The sequence below is a fragment of the Octodon degus genome, unplaced genomic scaffold (assembly GCF_000260255.1).
Source record: "Octodon degus isolate 3935 unplaced genomic scaffold, OctDeg1.0 scaffold00041, whole genome shotgun sequence".
In the NCBI taxonomy this organism is placed as follows: domain Eukaryota; kingdom Metazoa; phylum Chordata; class Mammalia; order Rodentia; family Octodontidae; genus Octodon; species Octodon degus.
Genome location: NW_004524617.1, coordinates 10,533,269 through 10,553,537, shown reverse-complemented (window position 1 = coordinate 10,553,537; position 20,269 = coordinate 10,533,269).

The following is a 20,269-nucleotide window of genomic DNA, read 5'->3' as shown; positions in this document are numbered from 1 at the left end:
ACACATAATCATTACCAACTCTGTCAAGCACACATCTGTATGAGTTTTTCATTGCCATGCTTAATTTAGCAATTTGCCTGTTTTTTTATGAAAAAATATGACAGTAACAAGCCTTCTAAATGTATTAAAACATATTTTTAATTTTAAAAATCAAATGAAAATATTGGGGCTTGGGAGATAGTTCAGCAGTATAAGCACTTGCCTTGAAAAGTGCAAGGGCCTGATTTCAATCCCTGGGTACTCAAAAAAAAAAAAAAAAAAAAAAAAAAAAACACTGCATTTGCTGGGGAAAATTTAAAGACTTAGGTTAAATCTAAAATTTAATAAATATTTATTTTCATTTAAAATCTCACTGGACTGGAGATATAGCTCAGCAGCATAAAAACCTGCTTGGAAAACAAGGTCCTGATTTTGATCTCTGTTACAAAAAATTGAATCCCTCATTCCTTGTCAGGGAGCTAGCTCAGTGGCACAGTGCCTGCCTAGCAAGTACAAGGTTTTGAATTTCATTCCTGGTATATTAAATAAATAAAATAAATATTCAAGGTCATTATAAATGATGAAGTAGTGATGAATGTACAGATGCCTCAATAAATATAATTAATGTTAAATTCATATGTGATAAAACCTAAACTTAATAATTCTTACAAGAATTTTTTAAATTCTGGAAAATCATGACTGTAAGCAATGAAGAGGTTAATTGCTTCAATGTAATTTTTCTATTCAGAGAAAATAAATTTTTACATATCATACTCATCGTAAGGCTGAGCTGGGGTCTTATATTACCACAATATGATTGCAATAGACACTATAAACCATGTAGTACTAAAATTCAAAATAGAACCGTCTAATGTAAATGCCAACTATTACATTTTAATAACATTAGCATAACATTAATTAATAATAAATCCTATCAATTTTGCATTCACTTATTGCACATAACCACTTCAAACTAAATGAATTTTAGGTCCATTAAAGATATTATATTTGTACATATCAGGATTTTTTTAAAGCTGTCAGAGTTGAAATCAGACCAAATCAGTTAATATTTTTTTAATAAGAACACTGTTCTCAGTATGGTAGCACATGTCTTTAATGATGGCACTGAAGAGGTTGAAGCAGGAGGACTGTCATGATTACAAGGTCAGCCTAAACTACATACCAAGACTGTCTCAACACACACACACACACACACACACGATTTGGTCTAAAAAAGGCAATAATGACTTATTGCCCTTCTCAATACTAGCATGAATATAGTGTATGGTCCTTTAGGGAGCACCATGATACAACAATCAAGAAAACATGTTTTGTTCTGCTTTGCAAATGGTAATCATCAGAATTTTTCTGAGGCAAATATAATTTAAAACTCCTTATTCATATTTGATCAAATTCCCTAGACATAATATGAGGTATTGATTATATAGACTTAAATGTTTCTAGAATGTAATATATACTTATTTATCAAATCATTTTGCTTATAATTAGGCTTGATTTAGAAACATTGAGTGAACATATATCTCTAATTAAAAGTAAATGTTAACTGGATCTTCACAGGGACTGTGTGCACTAGAACAAAAATATGAATGATTTCTCCATACATGCATTAGTTCTAGGGCTAATTAAATTCTTTTCTGTGTGTTCTAACTTGTCTATAATAAGCATGCTTCTCTATCCACTCTTTAAGTAATGTATTTCCTTCATACATATCTCACACTGTATCTCTTCCTTACATATCCAATATATATTTTTATATTAATTTTATTGAAAATGAAGTAGCAATGAGATAGATTCAAAACAGGTTAGTAGGATAGTTACAATAATTAATATATTGCATATTGTTGTCTTTGTAGTAGTTATTCATAGTACAAGATACAGACATGATATCTTTTCTAAACACTAGTAGTTCAAACTTTCTTCTTATTGAACTAAGAGAAAGTAGCTGTACATGTATGCCATTTTGTGTATACAGATATGCATTTTTTTTCTCTAAAAAATGATCATTTATACACCTCTTTTTTGTTTACTTTTGTCAGAGATGAGTATTCTACTGCTATTCCTATATTGTAGGTGCGTGAATTCAGCAAAACTATCTAATATACTCCAGTAGAACGTAATAGTATTGGGTTAACTGCAGGACTGGTAATGCCAGAAGTTGTTGACTTGAGCCTTTTGCATCTCAACATACTATAATGGCTTTACTTTTTATACCTCGTTTTCATACTTTTCTGCTGGTTGGTTAAGACCAAGATAAAGCAAGACCTATATAACAAAAAATGTAACTTTTGTATCTGACAAGGTCAGCTGTAAATCCCATTTATATCCATTGTTTCTAATTTCAAATACCTGCTCAAGAATTCAAATATTCATCACAAGCCCAGTACTCAGATCTAATATTCAGCAGCATGTATATTTCTGCTTAACTTATTATCTTTATGTTAATATTTATCAAAAGTTGAAAAGCATTTGCAATCTCAACTCCTTTAGAATTAAATTCATAACCATACCCCCTTATTGAACCCATTCTCTTGCTCAGTAAACTCTACAATTTTCAGAATTGTCAATTGCTATAGATGGTACAAATATGAATGTAGTTTCATATGTTAAAGATGTAAACAGGTACTTTTCACGCTGTTACCAACTACAGAGTCCACAAACTGACATGTAATTCTTGCAAATTCTTCCCATACATGACTTCCTAATTTATGTCACCATTTCAATTGTCAAATGTCAATTTATGTCACCATTTCAAGGGTTTCCAACATAGCATATTATAATAGCATCTATTTACTTTTACTTACATTATTGTTTGTGCTTCTATCTGTTCCATTTAAATCTGTTTTCTACTTTGTAAACATTAGTGGCCTTTACAATATGTATATTGCATCAGATTGTCCTGCTTTTAAATGCATTAAACTCATATTTTCCTTAATTTCAACAATTTTCTAATACTTAGAGGCAAATATGCAAGTGTGTAGTGTTTAAATTAATTAAATGTATGTGTTTAATTGACATCTTTTATCTCCTTTAAATTCTTACAACTTTGCTTTGCAGTTCAGGAAAATTTTAACCCCAGTCTGTAACAATTTATCATATCATTATTATTTTTGTCACGATTGTATGTCAGACAAGCTATTCCTAGTCATACAAATTAATGTCACTTCACTTGATATTTCCTTTATATGACTTACATGTTTCCTTAAAAATGTCAGTTTATTTTTTGTATTTAATAAGCACCAGTGACAAATGAGCAATCTATACAAATAGGCCAATGGAAAGTGAGCCTAGGCAGGTAAAGTTTTGGTCAAATTCAGAGGCATGCTAGAGCTAAGCCATCATTAAAGCTTGGACATCTTGCTTTCAGTTTAGTGTTCAGTGTATCATTCTTCACTGTGTTATGCCTTCTAACTTGTAGGTGTGGTATTAAGCTTAGAACAAATGTTTTGAAGTCTGTATTTTTGTTGGTGTTTTACCCTCTCTGAAATGACTACATCTGATAAGTACCAGTATCCATCAAGCAACAGTTTCAATGGACCATTTGGTCCACAAGGTAAAATTCAGACCTATAATTCCTCAACTGAATGGATACATTTGGACTTGAACTTCACAGCATTGTTGTTTTATTGTTGATGTCTTTTGTCTTGTTTCATCAGCTCTGTAACTACTTGCTTTCTGGTTGTAATTTACTTAACAAGTACTAAGTCCTATACCAGGAGTAGACATGCAGTCTGAATGAACTTCATGTTAGAGCAATGAACAATAGAGCTCATAGAACTAATCTACTATAATCTGTGGAACATCATAGATTCTCAATACATTTTAAATTGATTTTTCACCTGAATATATATGTGGATATGTTTTACATTTCAAGAAATTCTCTAAATATACCTGATAAAATTAATAACATGAGAAACATTCAATAGAAATTGTATTTTATTGCAAGTATTTCAAAATATGAAATAATTAAATTGATTATTTTCTCTAAACTTAGTGTTGGCAAAATATTGAATGAATTAATTTTTCAAAAAGAATCTTTAGATGAACTTGGGAGTTCTTATTTGAATAAAAAATTGAAAACATTTCTTGAATTCCATCTACCAAAATGTCCACTTTTTATAAGCAAAATATATGTACATGTTACTATGGGTTTACTTTTAGAATTCAACATCATATTTTGTAATTTTTTAAGTATAAATTTATTTTTAAACTGGAATATATTATATTTTTATGTTTTAAAGAGAATAAAAACTAGCAAAAATATAGAAAAGATACAAAATTTCGCCTAAACAAAATGATAGGAATAAGACAATGACTGTTATGGTGCACATTGTTGCCTCCAAATTAGTTGTTCTGATCACCAGATATAGGTATGCAATATTGGTCACAAAAATTAAAAAGTAATTCAAACTTTAAGTGTTAACTGTTTCTTTCAATAGACTAGCAGAAATTTCATAAGAGCAAAATTAGTTAACAAACTTGTACTTCTTTATAATATTTTGGAGGTGTAACTACCAAGTCTTGCATAATATAAAATAAAAATAATCCAGAGATACTTACAGAGATAAAACCATTGTCATGCCTTTGAAAATACTAGGGTGGAAAAGAAGTTCATCGCTTTTACTTTTAAAGTTATGGTTATGGATATGTGAATGAAAGTGTTGTGTACCCTGTTGATTTCCATTTAATACATTGAAGACATACTGGCAAGTTCATTCAAACTGCATGCCTACTCCTGGCATAGTACTTAGTACTTGTTAAGTAAATTACAACCAGAAAGAAAGTAGTCACAGAGCTGATGAAACAAGACAAAAGATATCAGCAATAAAACAACAATGCTGTGAAGTTCAAGTCCAAATATATCCTTTCAGCTGAGGAATTATAGGTCTGAATTTTACCTTGTGGACCAAATGGTCCATTGAAGCTGTTGTTTGATGGATACTGGTACTTATCAGATGCAGTCATTTCAGAGAGGGTAAAAATCAACAGCAATACAGACTTCAGAACATTTGTTCTAAATATAATACAATACCTACAACTTAGAAGGCCCGGCTTGTGTCACAGTAAGAAGCTCTGAAACAATTTATTTTATAGGTATAATAGCAAGAATTTTATTTTATTTATTTTATTTTTTTGTTGAACTGGGGATTGAACTCAGGCCCTTGCCCTTGCCAGGGAAGTGCTTATTCCATTGAGCCATCTCCCCGGCCCCAATAGCAAGAATTTTAAAATTCTATGCAACATCCCACATCCTTGTACAATCACTTCCCACTGAACACAGAGGAACCTCTGAATATGATCAGATATCACTCCTAAGATGCAGTTATATGACATAGGTAACTTTAAAAAGAGATTATACTTTATCTACCTAACCTAAGCTGGTAAACCCAGGGATTTGTATTGTCAGACATGCTATATGAAGGAAACTCACCAGTGCTGGCTTGAAAAATGGAGAGGGTATAATGGCAAGAAATGCACACAAATTTTCAAAGCTAATGGTGGTAAATGCCTGGCATACAGTCTTCTAACCACGAGGGTCTTGATTCTGCAAATAGTCTCAATCCTTCGCGTAAAATTTTGTCCAGAGCCTCCTGATAAGAATAGTGCCCAGTCAACAAATCACCTTGAAACTGAGGCTCTGAGCAAGGAGCATAGACAACCTGAATCTAAACTACTGACCTACAGAACTGTAAGGTAGCAATGTATGCTATTTTACAATACCAAGCTTGTGATAATTTTTATTCAGAAATAGATAACTAATACATTTAGGATCTCAAAGAATGAATAAAGATGTTAGTACTGTCTCAGAATTTCACTGCAATCAATATTTATGAGTATCTAGTAATTAGTAAAATTCACAAAGTGACTATATATATATATATATATATGTATGTATGTATTTTATTTAATTCTCAAAATCAACTTAGCAAAAAGAACATTTTTGCTCCTTACTCTGAGTTGCCTTTTTTTTTCTTTTTGTCTTTTTGAGGCAGGGTCTCACTGTGTAGTTCAGACAGGCCTGGAGCTCACCTTTTAGCCCAGGCTGGCCTTAAAGTCTCAATGATCCTCTTGCCTCAGCCTGCCAAGTGTTGAGATTACAGACATATGCCACCATTCCAGACTAATATATAGTTACATTCTCTTAATAAATAGAGGGATTTGTTCTAATAGTGTTTGTCAATAGGATATAATGTCTTCATCTTGTATACCAAATAACCACTAGGCAGAGAGTATGAAATATGTTAATTATTGAAAATGTCCTACCAATTTGATTTGAAAAAAACATAAATAAATGGAAAAAATAGATTTCCTGTAAAAAAAAAAATAGAGACAAATGTAGACTAATTTTTTGTTCAGTATTACAGAGGCAGAGAGTGAAATTCTGCATAAAATTAAACAAAGCCAAGGTACATTTAAGTAATGATATCTTTAAAAATGTGAGGACAGGAACAGTACTAAATATTGGAGTGTCTCCAGGGATAGAGCTCCAAGGAGACAAATTAAGCCTTTGTCTTCAGCTCATAATTATATATAAAGGAAGACTAAAAGCCTCAGTAATCAGGAAAATGAGGGATGAAGATGACAAAGCTATCAGAACATTTATTGTTTCAGCATGATTTTTGAAATTACACTGGAAATAATTTTAAAGGTGGACAGTATGTTCTAGTTATACTGAACCAAAAATCAGGAAAAAAGTAAAGACATTTTTCAACCACTAAAATGATTAAGCTGCTCCTAGACTACTTTGGTGCCTTCTTTTGCTTTAGAAGGTACGATTTTGTCATTAATGAAAGAGAAGAATACATAGAAGGATAGAGAAAGCAAAAACTAGTACTAAATCAAAAAGCTCAAAAATTAGTTTTAGGGGCTGGTGAGATGGCTCAGTGGTCTAAAGCACCTACTTAGAACAAGCTAAGCTAAACAAAGCACAGGGACCGCGGTTCAATCCCCCAGCACCACATGCCAGCCAGCCCCGCCCCCTGGTGGGCTGAGCTGGCCACACACACACACACACACACACACACAAATAAATAAATGTAAAAAATTAGTTTTAACAGCAGCAAGGCAGTAAACCCAAGTTCATAATCTAAGACTCTGTACTCACAGTTGAATTCCTTTGTTCTATAATATTCTACTTTTCCAGGCTTATTAAACTAGAAGCATATTCTAAAAGTTACATTGTGATATAGTTAAATATTCATTGAAAAAATGTAAATATTTAATTTACTAAGTGAAATGAGAAAGGGGAAATTTTATTTTCAGAATATGTGACAATATATTAGCATATTTATTCAAACAAATGAGATGTTCATGTGCTCACCACATTAAAATATACAGTTTGAGGGCTAGTCAGATTGCCCAGCAAATTAAAGTACCAGCTTAGGCAGATGCAGGGACCATAGTTCAATCCCTGGCATGTGGTGCTGGCCCCAGCCCCAGGGTACTCTGAGATGGCCACTGAGACTGGGCATCATAGTGGCACACCTATAACCCCAGTACTTAGGAGGCTGAAAACAGAAGAATCACTACAAGTCTGATCTGTATAATGAGACCTTGTAGACCCTGTTCTAAATACATTTAAAAAAATAGAGCTTGAAATAAATTCATTAGAACTTTCCTATACTGAATAACTTTGTAAACCAAAAGGAATGTATGACATGTGTTTTTTTAGGTTTATATGCATACAAAATTAGATAATAACAGCACTCATCATTTACCTTATCTGTATTAGAATTTATAAAGACAAAATCTAACTGGTAATAGTGCCTGGTTAGCTTTGTGGAAAGAACACAGAAATTACATTCTTTCAAAGAAAGATAACTCTGAAGTAATAATAAAAAAAATTCTGTTTTCCAAAATTATAAATATCTGTAAACAACAGAACATATCATGTGACAAAGGCTTAGACTTGAACATAGATCATAGATTATTCCAGTACTACTTAACAATCTTTAATAAGCTTCTCTTCTGGAGGGTTAACAACCTAAGTTTGCAGACCAAAATATTAGAGAAAAAGGAGGGCCGCAAGGAAAGACAACATTTTGGCCCTAGCCTTCAAAGGTCAATTAAGACTCAGGACATATGAGAACTTGTACTATAACATCATGTACCTCAGTAGTGTCCCAAATTTTCTGATCAAGGAGATTATGGGGCCAAAGAGGAAAGTGATCAATGATGTACAGTGTAGCTAAGGAGAGTCACATGGAGAGAAAACATTTTCTCAGGCTTTCACTGAGAACAAATTGGCCATGCAATGGCCGTGACTCATTCACATGGCTGACACTGACAAAGGTTCTACAATCTGAGGTACAAGATCTCAGGATAAATCCTGAGGGGATTTGACCGACCTTATCAGATACGAAAACCACAATTCTTGTTCCATAGGTCTTGCTTTATCTTGGTCTTAACCATCCAGCATAAAAGTATAAAAATGAAGTATAAGAAGTAAAGCCATGTTGCTATCTTGAGCTGTAGGGGACTCAGGTCCACAATTTCTGAAATTGCCAGTCAAGTGGAAAACCCAATACTATTATGGACTACTGGATTATTTTGGAATACTTTGCTGAGTTCACACACCTATAATATTTAACTGATGGAACTAAACAGAAAAAGGGGATACAGATGAATGTCCCTTTTGTATCTGTGCATTAAAAATGGTTAGGATAGATATATAGCTACATTCTCTTAATTCAGTGAATAGAGGGATTTGTTCTAATAGTGTTTGTAAATAAGATATCATATCTGCACCTTGTACAATGAATAATCACTAGGAAGGTAGTATGTAATGTGTTAATTATTGAAACTGTCCTACTAATTTCATTTGAAACTGTCTTATTGCTATTTATTTCTCAAATAATTATGGAGAAAAGAACTAATGAATCAATTATTGAAAGAGTTATCAACTGATTTAGTTCTAATTAATATTTATTTATTTAAATTATTAAATCTAATAATAAAATATTAGACTAAAGAGTTTTCTGATACTGATTGGACAGAGTGATTTAGTTCCTTTTACTTTTCTAAGCAGTAAATTGGGGTAACCCTAAGACTCAAACCACTGAAAACTAATAGGAAATAATGAGGAACACTGCATATATTTATTTTTTTTTTTTGTGTGTGTGTGTGGCCAGCTCAGCCCACCAGGGGGCGGGGCTGGCTGGCATGTGGTGCTGGGGGATTGAACTGTGGTCCCTGTGCTTTTGCTAAACTTGTTCTAAGTAGGTGCTTTAGACCACTGAGCCATCTCACCAGCCCTGGAACACTGCATATAGATAGATTTCAGATAATAATCTCAAAATAATGATGAAACTAGAAAATTACAACTCTGCATCTCCTAAAGGAGGAGAAAGATGATTTTAACTAGCTGAATCATCACCACAAAGGGGAGAATAGATATTATGTGTATGCTAATAGAAGGGTATAGTAGCACAACTAGCATGATCTTTCTAATATATAGATAAGAAATACAGTTTAAGGACCAGGGACACATGAGGTCATAAGTTTAACTTGTTGCAAAAAAAAATTAACCTGGACAGACTTCTTATAACTATTGAATACTATTATGTTGAGTGTCAGATACTTTTGGACCATTCCTGTGTTTTTAGTAATGTTGTAAATTATTCTGATTTCTGTATTAAAATGTATTTATTATAGATATTGTCTTTAAATTTGAAAATAGAAAATAAAATGGAACACTTCACAGCAAGATAGAAATCAATAACTGGGTCCATAGTGGAAGAGAAATTATAATCAAACAATATGAATTGAAACTGCCACTCATCCCTGGCCATCTGGAAAATCTTCTAAATCCAATTATGATTTCCTAAACCAAATAGTGAATTAAATACCTATCACTGTGTACCAGAAGATGGAAAAGCACTCAACTAATTTAATGGGCTGATAGTCTTTGACTAAAAAACTAGATGAGAACACCCCTGGAAAAATATCCAGGCATATAAGTTATTGATAGACTTAGGTCAAATATGTTCCAACTAGAGCAATATATATTGTGCCTGTCCATGGGGAATTGAATATTGTACAACTGTCAGTTTCATTTGAGTTACTTGTAGATGTTATGCTTTATATGTTAGGCTTGGCCTCCAGTCTGCCGAAGACAGGTAGCCCACTTAGGTGAGACACTGAATGAGAACCTAGTACACTATCTACTCAAAAAGAACTACTATATAAAGAAAGAAGTCCTGGCATAGGTGAAAAGTCAGTGACAAGATTTCACATGAGTTTTGAGTAAACTTGTCATCCTCAAATAAAGAGGACTAATAGCCTCTTCCTGATTGTTCTACTGGGAAGGCCAGCTAGGTAGAACTGACAGTGGACTTCTACTTCACCTGGCTAGAAGAATGAGAGTTGAACTGACTGCTTGAGAACTGAGCCAGGAAGAGCAGTCCTAGAAACCAGCAGGTGTGCAAGTGAGTATAGATAGAAACAGTACCCTCCCAGAACAGAGATAACCCCACAGTGACACACCCTACTGCAGCCAACCTTGTCTCAAATCCGTAGAGAGAGGAATCATAGGACTGGATAGGAGTCACATTAATCCTCTGAGTTGCAACCAAAATGCCAAGCTCTCACAGAACAGTCGCACTCCATTTTGACTTGTAGATTGCTAAAACTGTATTCTCAAGGCAGTCATCAGAGGCAGTATTCTTGCAGCCAAGGTAGAATCTCCATATGAAGTCTGTGTGCACAGGATAGATGATATCATTGTCCATTTTCTGGTCATCTTTTCATGAATACAACTACTTGCATTACAACTCTGTTAGAGTTATCTTGCTTCAGGATCAAAAGACTAAGCTCTATGCTGGTTCAAATTGCTACCACATGGATGGTGAGAATACAAGTCCAGAACATTCTTAGGTCACCGCAATAGAGAGAAAAAAATAATCCTCTTCTGCCTGTCCACTCTTTTAGATGTAGCCCTCAGAATGTTTCTGATTCTGGTATACTGAGCACCAGCAGGTGGTGGTTATAAGGTCAGTCAAATCCCCTCAGGATTTATCCTGAGACCCTGAACCTCAGATTGTAGATCCTTTGTCAGTGTCAGCCATGTGGATGAGTCATGGCCATTGCTTGGCCAATTTGCTCTCTGTGAAAGCCTGAGAAAATGTTTTCTCTCCATATGACTCTCCTTAGGCACACTGTACATCATTGATCACTTTCCTCTTTGGCCCCATAATCTCCTTGATCAGAAAATTTGGGACACTATTGAGTTACATGATGTCAGTACAAGTTCTCATATGTCCTGAGTCTTAATTGGCCTTGGAAGGCTAGGGCCAAAATGTTGTCTTTCCTTGCGGCCCTCCTTTTTCTCTAATATTTTAGTCTGCAAACTTAGGTTGTTAACCCTCCAGAAGAGAAGCTTATTAATATTACCATGCAACCTAGGCTGTTAAGCTTAACTTCACTGTCTGTCTGAATATCAAATATCTTAGGCATGGCATGGAACTGATATTTTTCATCAAGTATTGATATGTTGAACTTTAAGTCCCTAGAGAATATGAAAAAAAACATTAAAAAATTAAAATATATTTAAAAAACAGGAGTAAAGAATTATATAATTATTATGTTTACAACACATAAGTCCAGAAATCTAACCATATATAACCTTGTTGCAGGACAGTCCTGCAACATTCCTTTTCCTGTCTCCTGCCTTCATTCATCACCCCCTTCACCAGGCCTGGACTAGGACTTGCAGTTCCTAATAGACAAGTATCAAAACAAAGATCCAATTACTAAGTAAGATGTACTGAAGTTCATTGTCAAGTTAAGTAATTTACACTCCAATAGAGAAAGTATTGTATTAGATTTATTTGCTATGTAACATTAATGGCTAATTTTGTGTTACTTGTCCTAGCAAGCTGCATATATTCCAGAACTAGAAAAACATATCTCCCTGGAAGACAAGATTGTCTCAACTGTGGTGAACATGATCACATGGCAATTACCAAGCATTAAGGACACAGTATTTTCCAATCTGCCAATACTTCATATTATATATATATATATATATATATATATATATATATTCAAATAGTACCACAAGATAGAACTTGCCAGACTTCATGTCAGAATTGTCATTTTCTTAAATTCACAGTTGATAAGTAACAGAGCTAGGAATATATCTCTGGTCTAGTTTGGCTGAAATTTTTCTAGAATCTATTCTTTCCCATTCCTCCTACCTGGTACAGATTTGTACTCAATTCACTATTCTTGTCACTACTCCAGTAGGTATTGCAGCGATAATTAAAAAGAAAGAAGTTTCTAGCCAAAATACTAGCCAAAAAAAGCCTAAAGACAGAAAGTAAATATGAGAGTGAAGGCTAAGCTAAGGATTGTTTTTGGGTTCCAATTTCTGAGGATCCAGGTGTTTCTAGCCCCAGATTTCCTTGAGAATGTTGTTTGCCCGAACACTGGCACATGAGTTCAGTATCACTATGTTCTTAGCATCATTCCCATATTTGCCAGGGTGCCTTCATATCCAAAGTAGAACCTCATCTACTGACAAACTTTTCACTCTCTCCTCTAAAAGCTGTACCTTTTTTCCCTGTAATGTAGGCAGCCCAGAATCACCTGTAAACCTCCAGTACTAGAATAGTACAACTCTCTGCTGATGTTCCTTGGAGGTCCTATCCCATTATGGAATTCTTAATAGTAAAATTTAGGTACCTGATTACTATTGCCTTTTGCCACTCCACATCTCTACAATAAGATCTTCAATTCATTCCAAATGAATTCATGATTAGAGTCTAGCTGCTGATTTTGTAATGAATATAATGGTCCTTAAAATGTAAGTGATGCTCTAAAGAGAATTTTGTAAGCAATTAAAGTATTGTCGGTATAATAGTCTAAGGTGCTATATTATTTGAAACTAGAACCTGAGCAAATACAGAAGTCAGTGAGTTTGCCTAGATGATCCAAAATCAAGCATCCTTGTAAGTTGACGATGAAGAAAGGCCACATAAATCACTGTACACCAAATATCTGCTGTGGCTTAGTTCTTCAAACAACCACAAAGTCTTTGTAATGTGGGAAAAATAATTTTGTGGCAGTTATGCTGTTTTAGAACAACAGCATTAAAAGTAATTCATGCTGCTGCTGCTTCTTCTTACCTCAATTACAAATAAAACCCTGTTTTCCCTTACTTCTAATGGCACCTGTTAAAGTATCCTGCATCTTCAGTCATGTTGAGGTTTGCAGTTTTAACAATACTCAAACAAAAAGAAACACATTATCATCCTATCAGGACATTAGAATTTATTCCAAAGGTTACTGCAGGATGATATGACTTGGTGAAACAGCATTTTCCTGCTGGGACTATACAAGTTTATTTTGAAAATCTGAAGAAATCCTTTATTACAAAGCACCCATGATGCAGTAGAATTTAAAATTGTTGGAGGGTTTCGTAACAAATTTGGTCTTATTAAAAATTCTACCATGTATGGAAGGGATAATTACAATTTCAAATAGTTGCTCTTTGATCAAGCATATCAGTCATTGTGAGGTTTCAGAATTCATAAGCTAAAATTGTGACTACATGGAAGGGAAAGGAGCAGAGTCTGTCAGTGAATCAGCAATACAGTGGTTCAGTGCAGTGAGATAAGGAGAAAGGTGGTTCTGAGAAAAAAGGGTGAACCATGCTTGCTAAGATTTCAACTCTTTCAAAAATTTATATAATCACAAATTGTAAAACATCTGTCATGGGAGAGGTGACAAAACATTGAACTTCGTAGAAAACTTACCTTTTGTTAAACACCACGTAGAAATGAAGAGGATTGCTTTCATGACAAACTCCAGCAGTTGTCCTTTTTTTCAAGTACTTACTATATAGCAGTTTATAGGAGGAACTTCAATTGTTTACCCAAATGCTGTCCTATTCTCCTTCCTGAGCTCATGGAAAGCCGCATTGCCCAGTCCACCTGTAGGTAGGAAGTATCAGAGGACTCCCCTTGTCATTGAAATATGTATGAACCATTAAGAGCATGTGGAGATGTGGATCCTCATTGGCATTCACATGTATGTTGAATGACATTTTGTTGTGTTAAACCATTCAGTTTCAGGTTTCGTCTGTTGCACTAGCTAGTGTTTGCTTTATTCTATTAATGCCCAAGTCCTATCATTGTCATTAGACAATTAAGTTTTTCTTAATCACAAACAGGCACACATGTTTATGGGAAAAGGTCCAACAAGATAAATAAATGAAATCTCTTCCTCTTCTCAAAGTTCAGCCCCGTCTTCAAATATAACTACAATTAGCAGTCTAGTGTTATTTTAAAGTTGATGTGGGCTTTTTATATATCTATATATCTATGCTATAAAATATATAATGACTTTTTAACATGCATGAGTAACTATGTACTTACTGTTCTGTCTCTTGTCAGTTAGTTAATACATGCAGACTACATCCATAACAGCACATATTTACCTCACTCTTTTAATTACTCTCTAGAATTTAAAAGTGTGTGTTTGTAAAATAATTAAAAAATTGTTTCTTCTTAATGGAACTTCAAATTATTTACCAATTGTTGCTATCATCATTAATCAAACTAAAAGCAACACCTTTGAAAATGCATTCGTCAGGAAAATGTATATGTTTTTCCTCATAAGAAAGACATAGGAAGGAGCTGGGGAGCTAGCTCAGTAGAATAAGTGCTTTCCTGGCAAGTGCAAAGTCCTGAGTTCAATCCCCAGTACCACAAAAAAAAAAAAAAAAAACCAGAAAGAAAGAAAAAATAACAAAACACAAATTAGGTTAAAGCTGAGAAAGTAAATACTGAAAATTTTTACAAATACTAATGTTCTGTTCTAAAAATGTTATACTAATTCATACTTTTTAAATTAATTTCTGTTGATGCTTTATATTACCATAGCCATTTCTTACATCATTCGTTTACATTTTTTCAAACTTTAAGGTGAAAGATACTGAATTATTATATTAAACACACATAGCTGGACTTTGGACCCAAACTAATGGAAACTGACCGTGTAAGTCATTTTTTCTACATGATGGCAGTGCACTGGACTTCCTCAAGGAGCAAAGTCTGAAGACGATAAGTAGTTGCTTGAAACTGATCTCTTGATGATTCTCCCAGACATAATCATCACAAAGGGTAACAGCCTCTTTATGGAGAAAATCTGAGAACTTTGAATTATAATGAGGGTGTAGACTGCAAAGAATCACTCCATTGCAAGGCAGTCAGGAAGCTCATCAGAGATATATTATAGGAAAACTACTCAAAGTATTGTTGGATATCCAATGGTGATACTCTAGACTATGAATTCCTATGGGAATTCCATTGAAGTACTTGAACCCACAGTAATACTAGTAAAATGAAAATCGTGAAAAGTTTTGGCCAAAATAGGTAATACCATTCTTAATTCCTTCCCAAATATACATGTAGAGGTTTGGAAAGATGAGCAAGAGAGAACAGGATAGTATTCAGAACTGGTAGTATTGATGTGGACTATATATGTTACAGGACTATGTGCAACAAGTATCTAATGAGTCTGAGTTAATTTCTTCACTTTGTAGTGGTGGAGGATTTGAACTGGACTGGAAGAAAATCAAATATGTCATTGTCTTTTCTTTCTTTTGTATTTTTTTTTACAATACTGTAGATTGAACTCAGGACCTTCACATTGAGCTGTATGTCTTTGGCCTTTTATTTTTTATTTTAAGACAAGGTCTCATCAAGTCATGAAATTGCCTAAGCTAGTTTAAACTTGAGATGGTCCTGCATCAGCAGTTCTCTCTTTTGTTTAAGCTTTCTCTGTCATTCATTCTTTTGTTCGTGGTTACATAAATTATTTAATTTCTACTTAATTTCTGAATGTTATTCCTTTATATAGAATATTTAAATAGCTTCATTATATAACTATATTATGAATCATCCTCTGATTATATAAATGTTACTGTATCAAGATTAACACTAGAACTATGCTTTTTGGAAAAACAGATTCGGAGTTCATATTATTTTATGAAGTGGAACAAGATAATATGTTGTCAAATAAGAATTTCTTTGGAAATAAGATAGCAATCTGTAGGAAAGATTTGGGGATAAGAAAAATAGATAGAACCGATGACTTGTCTCTTCTGTTTCAGAGAACCACCAACAGTTGTACTGTGACCAGCTGCTGTTGTTATAAATTACCTAGCCTGCCCAAAGATCCTCATCATTTGCAGTTCTACCTGATCTAGATGATGAGACTTGGATTTTGTGCTGATCTTATAATACTTAGAGAGAGTTTTATTTCCTAAGATACGGACATGAAACTCAGAACCTGAGCATAGAGCATGGCTGCCACAACGTCATGGTCCTACAATGAGCTTTACTTCCTGTTAGTAATGCCTCCTCCTTGAGTGTAGTTAGGCCTGTGACTTGATTCTAACCTATAGTCTGTGGTACAGCTGATGAAATATCACCCTCATGAGTATATTATGTGTAGACAGATAATTAGAAACAACATATCTTTCAGATTCAGAAGTCTCTCCACAAAATACATGTCAATTGAAAAATGAGGCCTGGAGAGATAGCTCAGTAGAATAAATGCTTGCCTGGCAAACGCAGGGTCCTGAATTCAATCTCCAGCACCACAAAATACAAACAAAAAAAACCCTGCCTGTTTTATCTGTGGGGGCCGGGGAGATGGCTCAGTAGAATAAGCACTTCCTTGGCAAGCACAAGGGCCTGAGTTCAATCCCCGGTTCCGCCAAAAAAACAATACAGTGAAAAATGAAGGCAAATTCAGGGAGGAAAGGTTTTTCATACAAAGGAATTATTTTAAAGGAGTAAAATAGACTTTTTATATAAGTATATGTGGTAGATTATTACAATAGGAAAAACACTGTAGCTATAAGTTCAATAGGTATCTTGAGAGTTAGGCAAAGAAATTTTTCTGTTTTAAATTATGTCATATTTTAATTGACACACAATAATTGTTCCTTTTTATAGGACATAGTATAGCATTTCATCATATATATATATATATATATATATATATATATATATAATTTTAATGAGATCAGTTTTAAAGTAATGAGAATTTAAAACTTAATGAGATAGTTTTATATCTATGATTTCAGCCATATAATATCTTCATGTCAGAAACATTCAACATCCTCTCTCTTAGCTACTTTAAAGTACTCAGTTAATTGTTGTCAACTATAATTATGCTATAGCTCTACATAACGTCGGAAGTTATTTTACAAAGAGCAGTACCTAAAGGTAGAAAGTACCAGATATGCAAGGGAATGCAATGAAAGCATTGCATAAATGTTTGATATTAGATCAGAAAGTGTTTTATTCTGAAGCCAATGTATTCTCAAAATATTAAGAGAAAAAGAGAGTAAAAAAAGAATTAAAAGCAGTGTGCATTTAGAGGACCAAAATGATAGGTATTTCAAGCATGGTTTTAGTGTTACACTTTGCTATCCTCAGTGTAGCTGATTAGTTCACAGACATTAGTATACAGAGTTGATCAGGGTGAGGATTTTACTATTTTCAAAAACCTGATGGAGATTTGTAGTGAAATATATGTATATATTCACACAAAAAATAGGATAAATATACAGCTACTTTCTCTTAGTTCAATGAGAAGAAAGATTTGTGCCAATATTGGTTAGACAAGAGATCATGTCTGCATCTTGTGCGGTGAATAACTACTACAAAGACAACAATATTCAATGTATTAATTATTGTAATTGTCCCAATAACCTGTTTTGAAACTATCTGTTCCTATTTCTTTCTAATTAAAATTAATAAAAAATAATATATATAATAAAATTTGTAGTACTAGTAAAAAGAAAATAAGCATTAACTGCTCCTTTCAAATGACCAGCAGAAATTGTCAATACAATTATCCAAACTATTCTGTACATATACTTAAATATATATTTCCCTTCTTTCATTTGTCCTTTTCTTTATCCCAATTTTTCCTTCCCATTGAATAATTTATTTCTGTTTCATAGTATCTGTTGTACCTTTTATATTTTCATTGTTTTTTCAGGTTCTCACACTAGCAAAATGCACGTGTGGATCGGATTTATTTCACTTACATATATAGTCTCTAGCTGCTTCTATTTATCTACAAAAGCCTCAAATCCATCCTTTATATAGTTGAATAATATTCAATTGTTTAAAATTACCATATCCTTTTTATGCATCCCTCAGTTGGTCGGCATTTGGCTTTTTCCAAGGTTTAGCTGTTACAAACTATGCTGCTATAAACATGGGTTCACATATGTTACTGTGGTATGATAATTTCAGGTTTTTTTGAAAAATACCTAGGAGGGGAATACTTGACTTGAATGGTTTCTCCAATGCCATGTTTTTCAGGAACGTCCACACTGATTTCCACAGTGGTTGTACCAGCCTGCTCTCCCACCAATGATAAAGTGTTCCTTTTTTCCCACAGTCCCTCTAGCACTTGTTATTGGTTTACTTCTTGACGATAGCCTTTTTTTCTGGCATAAGATGGTATATCAGTAATGTTTTAGTTTGCATCTGTTGAATGACCAATGATGTTGAACATTTTTAATATATTATTTGCCATTTGTATCTGATCATTTGTGAAGTGTATATTCATCTCAGATTTCTTTTTTTTTTTTTTTTTTTTTTTTTTTTTGGTGGTACTGAGGGGATTTAACACAGGATCCTGTGTTTGCCACGCAATCAGATGCTGATTTTTGGATTGGGTCTTTGAATTTGGAGGCCTGATATTTTGTTTGCTTGTTTCTTCATATGTACTAGATGTGAGTCCTCTGTCTAATGGACAGTCTGCTATAATGGCCTCCCATTTCATGGGCTTTCTTTTTACCGTTGGTAATTTTTTTTGATGTGCAAAAACTTTTCAAAAGATGAGATGCCAATTGTTGATTCTTTGAAGTATTTCCCAAGCAGTTTGATTTTTGTTCATGAACAATTTACCTATCCCTGTGTGCTTAAGATTTCTACCTTCATTCTCTTCCAGAAGACTTAGTGTTTCAGATTTCTTTTCTTTTCTTTTCTTTTTTTCTTTCTTTTTTTTCTGTATTTAGGACAGGGTCTACAGGGTCTCACTATGCAGATCAGACTCATAGTGATTCTTTTATTTTCAGCCTTCCAAATGATGGAATTACAGGCCCGTGCCACCATGCCCAGTCTCAATTGCTGTCTCAGCATGCCCCGTGGGCTGGGCCAGCACAGCATGCCAGGGATTGAACCCTAGCCCTGCGCTCTATCTAAGCAGGCGCTTTAGTCTGCTGAGCTATCAGGCCAGCCCTTGTTTCAGTTTTAATGTTTAAATTTTTGATCCATTTTAACTATAGTTTTGTGCATGATGATAAACCTGGTTCTATTTTAAGTCTTTGACATGTGTAATGCCACTATTTCCAGCACCCTTTATTGGAGAGGCTATCTGTCTTCCAATGAACATCTTGAGGCCAATGTATTCCCAATAGGGGTTGTATTCTGACTCATAGGAAGTCAGAACAAATTTCACAAGTCTGGAGAAAAGAATGTAAGTTTCACCCAAGTTTGCTTAACAAGCTTTTTCCCCCACTGTATTATTGGGGACAGAGCATTTTATTTTATCATGTACAAAACAAAGAAAAAGACCTCTTAGGGTCTTTGTCTACCTTTGTGATTGAGAAAAGGGGAGGTATTCATCAGATTTATTTGGTAATATGGGCATGTGTGGGTCATGCAACAAGCTTTCCCCTAGAGTGCTAAGTTGGGAATGGATTGACTTCTTAATCATCTATTTTCCAGGATCAGAGAGGTTAGGTAAAATTCAACACCATCATAGAAAAATGTTTTATTATTGAACAACCACTAAACCAGTATATGATGTACAATATGAGCTATTTGGTAACGAGGTAGAAAAAAACACAAATTTCTTGCATTTATGTGGCTGTTGTAATTTGAGGTTTACAAGGGGAAAAATATAGGACACAATGTTTATAAGATCATTTTATAATAGTCACCCAAAGAATCATATACAAAGAGTACAGGAAATCTTTCCATGCACTAAAGACCAAGAATCCAGCTGAGGGTCTATATCACATGGCAATGTCCTACATGAGTCCAGTTGAAGATCTGAAGCCTATATGCCTCACTCCCCAGAACTCCAACTGGAAGCCAAGAGCCCACAACTATGTCTCATGCAGGCCTGGTTCAAGGATTTGCACAAGAAAGGCCCAAAGGTCAGTGATGGAAGCTAGAAGGTCTCTGCCAAGAGGATGAAGTATCTGCGCCAGCAGGCTGAGGGATCTACAGTG